We start from the raw sequence: 8,603 nt of genomic DNA, 5'->3' as shown, positions 1-8,603 counted from the left end.
AACATGCATAACGCTGCTGCCCGTTTGCATGTAGGGACCCTTAGTCGCCTTTTACGACACCCACAGGTAGAGATGGGGGACACAGATCAGACTGGTGTAGCGTAATCTTTGAATTATCATTTCAACATTACCTTTTTACTATATGATAAGATATAACAGGGAGTCATTAATATCACCATCATTTTGTATAAAATACGAAAACTAGAAAATACTAAATTAAAAATAAATCAATATGTTGGCTATAATATGTTAAAAACAAATCACATTTCAAATTTGCTTAAATACAGCCCTTAAGTGTAATCGTAGTATAAAGGTTGTATTCGTGAGGCTATGATATTCCACCAATATCAGTACAATGGAATTTAATATCATAATAAATGGCCAATACGTTGCGATACTTCGCCGCAACTGCTTAGTCTTAGACAAAGCGAGACACGTTCAGAATCACGTTTCCATATTATTTAATTTATACTGAGCTGTAACTAATTGATTCAAGCTATATGCATTTAAGAAAACGTCACTAAGAAAATTCATTTGTCACACTTAGCTCGTGACTTGCCTTTATTACCACAAAAAATAGCGAACTGTTCCTGTGATATACGTTTATAATCTAAAATATATTATGTTTAATAGATATGATACTTCTACTATAACAAAACCAAATTCAAATCCACCACCTTAAACGTCAACGTATGTTCGGTTATTATTGAAGAATACACAGGGCAATGATATCGCTCTGTGTATAACGCAGTAGTAGTGTAGGTCACTTAATTTGTTGAAGTTTTCTATGATGATCAGTATAACGAGTCATTAGTCTTTGAATTTCTGTTTTATTTAATAGATAATTAAGCGATTTTTTTAACTAAAAGAAAATTGCATTAAAAATTTAAGATTAATCTGATGATATATTTAAAAGTAACGATCACGTGATGTTTTAATACAATTTCTACAGGGTTGAGTCATGCGCGGGTTGCACTAAGTGGATCTGATTTAATAAATTACGTACAATGGACAATGATATAAAACTGTTAAACCGTTACGTAATGAGGAGAACAATTTATTGATGGTTGTTACTTCATCTGTTACAATGATACGCTCTGTAATACAATAACAATCAATTCACTGACATCTACTTGTATTTTTTATGAAAAATGTCATCTCATTTGAAACTCATACATAGAAGCTAGATAAGAAAGAAGGTTCCGATGAAAGATTCACAAGAATTATGATTAATCACAGGTAAAATCCCGGAAATAAAATTAGTTGTGACATATCTCATATCTTTCAAAAATCGAATGTAACATTAAAATAGTGAATCATCGATCATAATCAAATAATTAATCTAAATCAAATATATTTTATTTTAGAATATAGTGGTGCTTATAACATGTAACATCGACAAGGTGAGGTTATGTGACCCGTATCTTTAAGATTGCGATCCATACATTGTTCGTTTTTGCGACGTTTTAGAGTGTGGTGATATTTAAATGTATAGTTATGTATATTTAATTGAACCCGTTAGTTTTTTAATTTATGTAAAGTTTTGAAACATAAATATTATAAACAATACGTGATTCTTTTTATAATATTTCTCTTTTTTGCATGAAAGACAAAATAGAAAATCATAACAACAAAGAGATATTATTTGATGAATTTCCGTCGAAAACTTTGAAACTATCCGTAAAATCACTTCCGTGCCGTTGAACTTTCAATAAGTAATTTCTCTACAAGCGTCAAATTTTCTTTGTTGGTTAAATCAGCTCTACTCTTAACATTCTTGTTTCGGTTTATTTTTGTATTTCCAAAATAAGCATTTTAATATATACATTTTTTGTATTTGCAAGTTATTAAGCGTTATATTAAAGAAGAGTGCCCATACGCCGCCTACGTTTTCTCATGCATCAAATGAAAAATAGACAATGAGAATAAATTTGCATTGATTTTTCTGCAAATGGCGGTGATCGAAATATATCAAAATCCGTCTACTGATATAAGCTGTAGAGCGTGCCATATAAATTGACATATAGTCACATACGCATATATACGCTCGAAAAACGTTACACTCCTTCGGTTACTCGGGAAAAAACGTAACTGATACAATTTTTATATCCTTAATCATGAACTCACAATTAGTTTCACGACCAAACAAAATTGACGAGAATTAGATTTATTTTTAAATGGTTACTATTAGAAAATCAAATTAAAATAGATCTTAAAACAGACAAGTTTTGTGACTTTTCACAAAAATACCAAAAATAAGAAATCACAAAAAGCTGTTTTTGATAAAAATGCTAACATATCAAAAACCAGTTCAAAATAAAGTGTTTATAATAATCGCGTGTCCCGATCCATTTAGCCTCGATATCATTTGCCATCTGCTGTTAGATATAGCATTTCGGTAAAACGAGTATTCATAAAAAGTTTAATTAAATCTTAACGGATTACGGTCTTACTGATTAATAATTTCTAATACTTATCATTTTATTTCTCACGTTTAGAATAGTGATATATTTGCAAGACAAAGTCAAAAAACATACATACGGCATACAATAATTAGCATTTTGTATAAGAAGTTCAAGAAAAGTTATGTTAGTTTGATAAATTTAAACAGGTTTTCCCAAATTTAAAAAAGTGTTAGTCTAAGAAGGAATGTAGAAAAATAACACAAAATTGCATAACTAAGGACATTTGTTTTGTGTCATATTGAAATGATAAATAAACATCGAGGCCTATCAAAGAAGAATAAATTTATGAATTAATAAATTTAGGGATTAATTAGGTTTAATTTAGGTCCGCTCAAAGTGGATTCAATAATTTTTTTAACATAAATTCAGAATGAAATAATTGCATCAATTAGGAACGATTCTAACTGTACAATAGTCCCTTTTACCAAGCAATTAGGGTCCGTCTAATTAAGTAACCTTTAAGTTCACTTGAATGGTCAACGAAGGGTGCAAGCGGTCTATTTTTGTTTAGAACTTTTTTCTTGTGAATATTTGAGACATATCAGCATATTATATATGTATATTTGATATATTACATGTTTTGACATATATTAACATATATTGATCGACAATATTTTTTATTTTAAATGATTTTAACAAACACTATTTAAAAAATATTGCTTGTATCGTTATCAAGTGTTTATTAACTTGGACTTGAGTTTTTTTTTCATGAAATACCAAAAATAAGTAAGTATTATTGATTTTTCATCCCCTTCTACACGAAAATAAAACGTGACTAAGTGCATTCCTAAATTTTGAATACTCGCGATTGCCCAAAATGCTCGCTGTCACCAATTTTAACGAGGATCCATTTACTGGGCAACCTTTGTCTTAGCGAACGTCAGCAATAATTGTTTTTGGGAGTGGCAAATATTTCGCGATATTTTTAATGGTATCAGGAATCTGCATTGTATTTATTTACTTATATTATAAACTGCTGTAATTCTTAAATATTTCTATATTATGTTTTACAATACTAAATCATCTTGATTAACGTTTATTTTATTTCCGGTTCGTTTAACATGTCCGTGTTGGTATGTGGTGACTTTTTATTAGGATGAATATATAAATATCCCACCGCATTTTTTTATGTGATAGTTGGTAGAGGAGGTGGAGGGTCGGCTGATGGTAAGCCACCAGCACCGCTAATAAACATTTGCAAAGGCCTGTGAAAATGGATTGCAAACTTTACTAGATAAGGTACAAGGAAAGTACTGCTTGTGTAAATAAAAGAAGGGACTAGGAAGGGTAAAAGAAGGATACGTTCCCCCACTGACTAAACAAAACACAGCAGCATGCTACTATTTCATGTTAATCAGCTGTGGTGTATTAACTTCCCCGGTGCGAGCTGGCCCAATTGATGCCGAAGAGTTCTCGAGTCCCACACTAGAACCGAAACAACCGTTATAGGTAAAATTCAACACGCAATGCATGTCAAAAACTGAATTGGGTTAAAGTCGCTTAATATTAAGATAGGTAGATTCTTAATATTGCCCGGATCTATAAAATAATATTACCTATTCTTGAATCTTCCTGTTTATCAGGAAACTTGTGAATGAAATATTTCAAAGGGTAACTACTAACACCTAACGAGGTTTATTCTAGCAATAAATCTTTATGTGTCGTCGTCCTATTTAATTATTATGTCTCGAGTCTCGACTAATGAAACGAACTTCGAGCTATTCTACTTCCTACTAACATTAAAAACGCGAAAGAATGAATGATTGTATGTTTGTTACTCTTTCATGTTGAAACCACTGAACGGATTTTGCAGTGATATAGCCTTTGTGGTGGAATAAGCTGTAGAAATACTTGCTTTGCCCGTGTATTCATCGGCGGTGAAACCGCGCGGCAAAGCTAGCTATATACAATTCCGAGGTGACTTAAATTTTATTCGACGTGATTCAGGTCAATCGTAACTGTACGAAGGTGTTCATCTCCAATAATATGATTCATTCAAACACGGAACAGATTTACGACATGTCTCGCTTGACCCACTCTTTTTTATCAACCTTTTTATTATTTCGTTCTAAAGACTATGGAGAAAAGAATACATATGTTAATTGTTATTTATTTTTTAAAGATAATGATAATAATTAATTATCTTATATCCTCAAATCAATAGATTGTATCATTGAATCATAAACATTGTAATTCAAAGTAATTTGATCATTCAATAGTAACTAAATTAATTTTTTTACCACCAAGGATTTTCTTATTTACATCGCAAATTAAGTTAAAAGAAATGCGTATATATATCTATGTATATTATTTAAAGTCTTAGCTATATACATATAGTTTAAAATTCACCAAACCATCATTTGATCTATATAGGTAACTAGGTAACAGATGCACGGAGAGTAATCCCAAAATATAAACATTCGACCGTACATAGTTCAAATGGGCGTTATGTAAAGGAAACCTATTTTCGTTGTGTGAAGGCCGATTTCGAGATACAGTAGCTGTAACGATATAATATTATCAAGATCAACTGCAGAAACGCCAGAGTAAAACCTAAAAACATACGCTTTATTTCATGGACTGGTGGTTTTATTATACAATCCCTCACTAATTGTTACCCTTGAGACTCGGCTGCCGTCGAACATTTAAATCGTCTATAAAAAATAGGTTTATATTTGTTATAAAATAATTATGAAAAATAATTTGATTATTTTAGGGTTTATTTTGTATTGTAGTTTTAGGATAACAAACTTGGGGAAATAAAATAATATATTATCTATCGAGTACAGAATTTCAGATAATACGTTATAGTACAAAAATGTCTGACTCATATATTTACCGACACAAACTGCATCTCCGCAATTTATGTTCGAATATATTTCATACTGAATTAACAAAATTGACAAAACATCTGTTATGTAGAAGGTTGTAGAAGGTACAGGAATAAATGAGCTGCAAATTTAAGAAAGACGTATCAATGTCACCGAAGACAATAGTAGAATTAGTAGAACGTATTGCTTACTATTATATACATTACATTGTAACTTATTTTTCAAATGTTAAAATTTTAGATGTGCATGCTGTGTTTGCCTATAAGTTTTTATTACATTGATCTTATATTAAATGTATTTCAAATATTTTTTTAAAGTAAACAAACGTTGGTAAACCAATGAAATAAAATAATAAAATTATTCCTACATGTGACATGACAGAGTTGAGTAATTGAATCTAGCAGTTTATCGCTTTCTACATACATTTTCAATGAGACACGCCATTACTGCATCGTGTATTCTCTTTCATTAGGAATAAACAAATCAGCCGTTTAATAATACCTACGTTACCAAAGTTATAGATAACTTGATTAAAACTTGTCATTTTGATCTAAATAGTTCAATGTAGATAGATGGATATTTAAAAAATTACGTATCTATAAAGACGTACTTTATTTATTACCTAATAAAAGCAACCACCTATATATCTGAATTCATATGAAAAAAAAAATGTTAAAGCAAGACGAACCAACGAAGTGTAAAACATGCGAGCTACTAAATACTATATCAGTGAAATCAAGTTTGATTTTCTTTTAGGAGAAAATGATTGTGGGAAGTCCCATGTTGTCTGCAAGTATAGAGTATAGACTAGTGAATAAAATATACATCACCACATGTATGTATGTACAGAATTGGAAAGACTGAAAAGACTGAGATTATTAATAATTATTACGTTTTACAAATATGAGAAAATTATACAATGTGTATGTGTGTAACCGAAATGTCATATTACGATACATCTGTATATTCTGAGTGAAGTCATTAACACCGCTCAGAAATAGATTGAGCTCTAGAAATTGAAGGTGTGTGTCGCATATTAGCACGTATAGTTACTACCGGGCTATTTCCATCACACGGAAGCTTACGCCAATACATCGCCGACATTAACAAAAACAAATAAATGTATAACGTCTTGTTTACTTATTAATCAAATATTTCCAGCCGATTTAAATAAATGCTAACCATGACGTCATAATAAAATACGTTTTCTCTTACGAACAATTTTATGAAGATTTAAATGAATATTTTTATTTAAGTGCATACTTACTTACAAACTGAATTAACATATTCTCAAAATTTAAAATACAATCTAGTGAAAAAAATCATAACGTAAACCTTGTAAAATTAATTCAATTAAAGTTACGCATTCATTTATTTATTCTGACCTTTAAATATCTCGATTTATAAATTAAAATGGAATAAGAAAATAGCCGTCAAGTAACATACAAGGTCAGAAAACTTATGACCAATCGAAGAAAAATAATATCAACACAGATCTAGCCTTAAGTAAAATTATGAGCATTTATTTATCCACAACATTGTGCTACAACTTTTCATATAACAATCTATTTGTCTAGACTCTAGAGTCTAGAGCGTTGTTCGATGTAGTATGAATAAAACATGTAACACATAATATCTTTTTGCGCTTGCACTTAAATGTATATATATAAATGCGCTATTAATTATAACCTCCAAGAAAGATTAATAGCGCTTAGTAAGGTTTGTCTTCATAATTGATTTATTTTCAATATTTCCGTTTTGAATAAATATTTCTTTCGCCGTTAATTATGATGCATTTGCTGAAATCAGCGGATGCCCATAGACTTTCTTTCAAAGAAATCAAGTAGACGAGTCAGTGGCCGATGACCCAATCCCAAATTTGTCGCTTTACAGCGATAACCTTAATGGTTTAAAATAGCTTTAGATCTACTTCTACAAAACATTAAACTTTGATAATACTCCACTTAAATAAACAGTTAAAAGCTGAATATCACTACATAGGATAAAACAAGTCGCTAGTAGTATCCGATACTAAAATAGCTTTTCAGAAAATAATAACTTAGTTTACTTGCAAAGAATTTATTATAATTCACAGTGCTCACCTCGACGTTTCTTCTAATTGGAAAAACTTCCTTCCTCTAAGATTAATTGAAGTTCCGTTTTATCATGCAATAAAAACAAAACGAAAGAGTTAAAGGTGAACGCGTTTATCTTGTACATATGATAGAAAAGAACAAGTACGTAAATATGATTATATGTACAATGTTGCCATCATGATTACTTTTTTACATTCTTGACAGTATTCTGTAGGACAATCTATATTAGGACTTTTAATGTCATTAGAATTATTGATTCCGCATCGCTCATTTTATACTTCATTATGACTGTGACGTAGGCTCAGACGTATTACGCAGGTATAGCATATGGATATAGCCAGTAGCCACAGCATAAATAGAAGCATGCAGTAGTACAGCGCCTTTAATCTTTTAGTAGAAGAAAAAAACGTCCATTAATAGTATATAGTATAGTAATGATGGTAACACAGATCCTTGTTAACACTAGATTTGCATTCTGTCACAGCAGAAGCAGTATGTACAATTTTCACAACGCAATAACTAATTACTTTTAATAATATAATATAATAAGACAAACATTACTGCTGCGCACTTGGCCCGCGTGGTGGATCCTAACCCTCATAGGAAGCCCGTGTCCCCGTAGTGGGATAATATATGAACTGATGATGATGGTGATTATGAATTACCATTAGAAAAACCACTACCATTAGTAATCGTTTAGTAATTAACTTATATAAAAAGTTAATACCTACCATAAAGCGATCGATTTACTTATCAAGGACACGTTTTGTTAAAGCGTTACGTTTTGTACGTAAAAGACCGTGTTCATAAAATAACAGACATTGCCAGATGTTGATTTTGCATTGAAAATTGGAATATGTATTAACAATATTACAAAAATTTAAATTAGACTATGATTTTTGTGTCTTAACTAATCTAATGTTGCCTCCATTGAGATGTTTAAATAAGTAAACAAACACGATATAATATGGGTGAAAAGTTCATTTAATAAATTGATAAATGTTTAGTACTTTGTATTATCGTAATAATATATTTTATAACATAAACAAATTTAGACATGCAACTTGTTCGGATTTTCAATTTGGGGTATTAATGATTACCCTACTTATTAGCAAAGATTTACAGTTAAGAGAGAAAGGAATAATTTTTATAAATTTATGTTATTTGCGGTTTAAATAAGATTTGTGAAGAATACCATATAATTACTGTTA

This window comes from Zerene cesonia, chromosome 12, assembly GCF_012273895.1.
Source record: "Zerene cesonia ecotype Mississippi chromosome 12, Zerene_cesonia_1.1, whole genome shotgun sequence".
In the NCBI taxonomy this organism is placed as follows: domain Eukaryota; kingdom Metazoa; phylum Arthropoda; class Insecta; order Lepidoptera; family Pieridae; genus Zerene; species Zerene cesonia.
Note: the sequence above shows the minus strand (reverse complement) of the source record.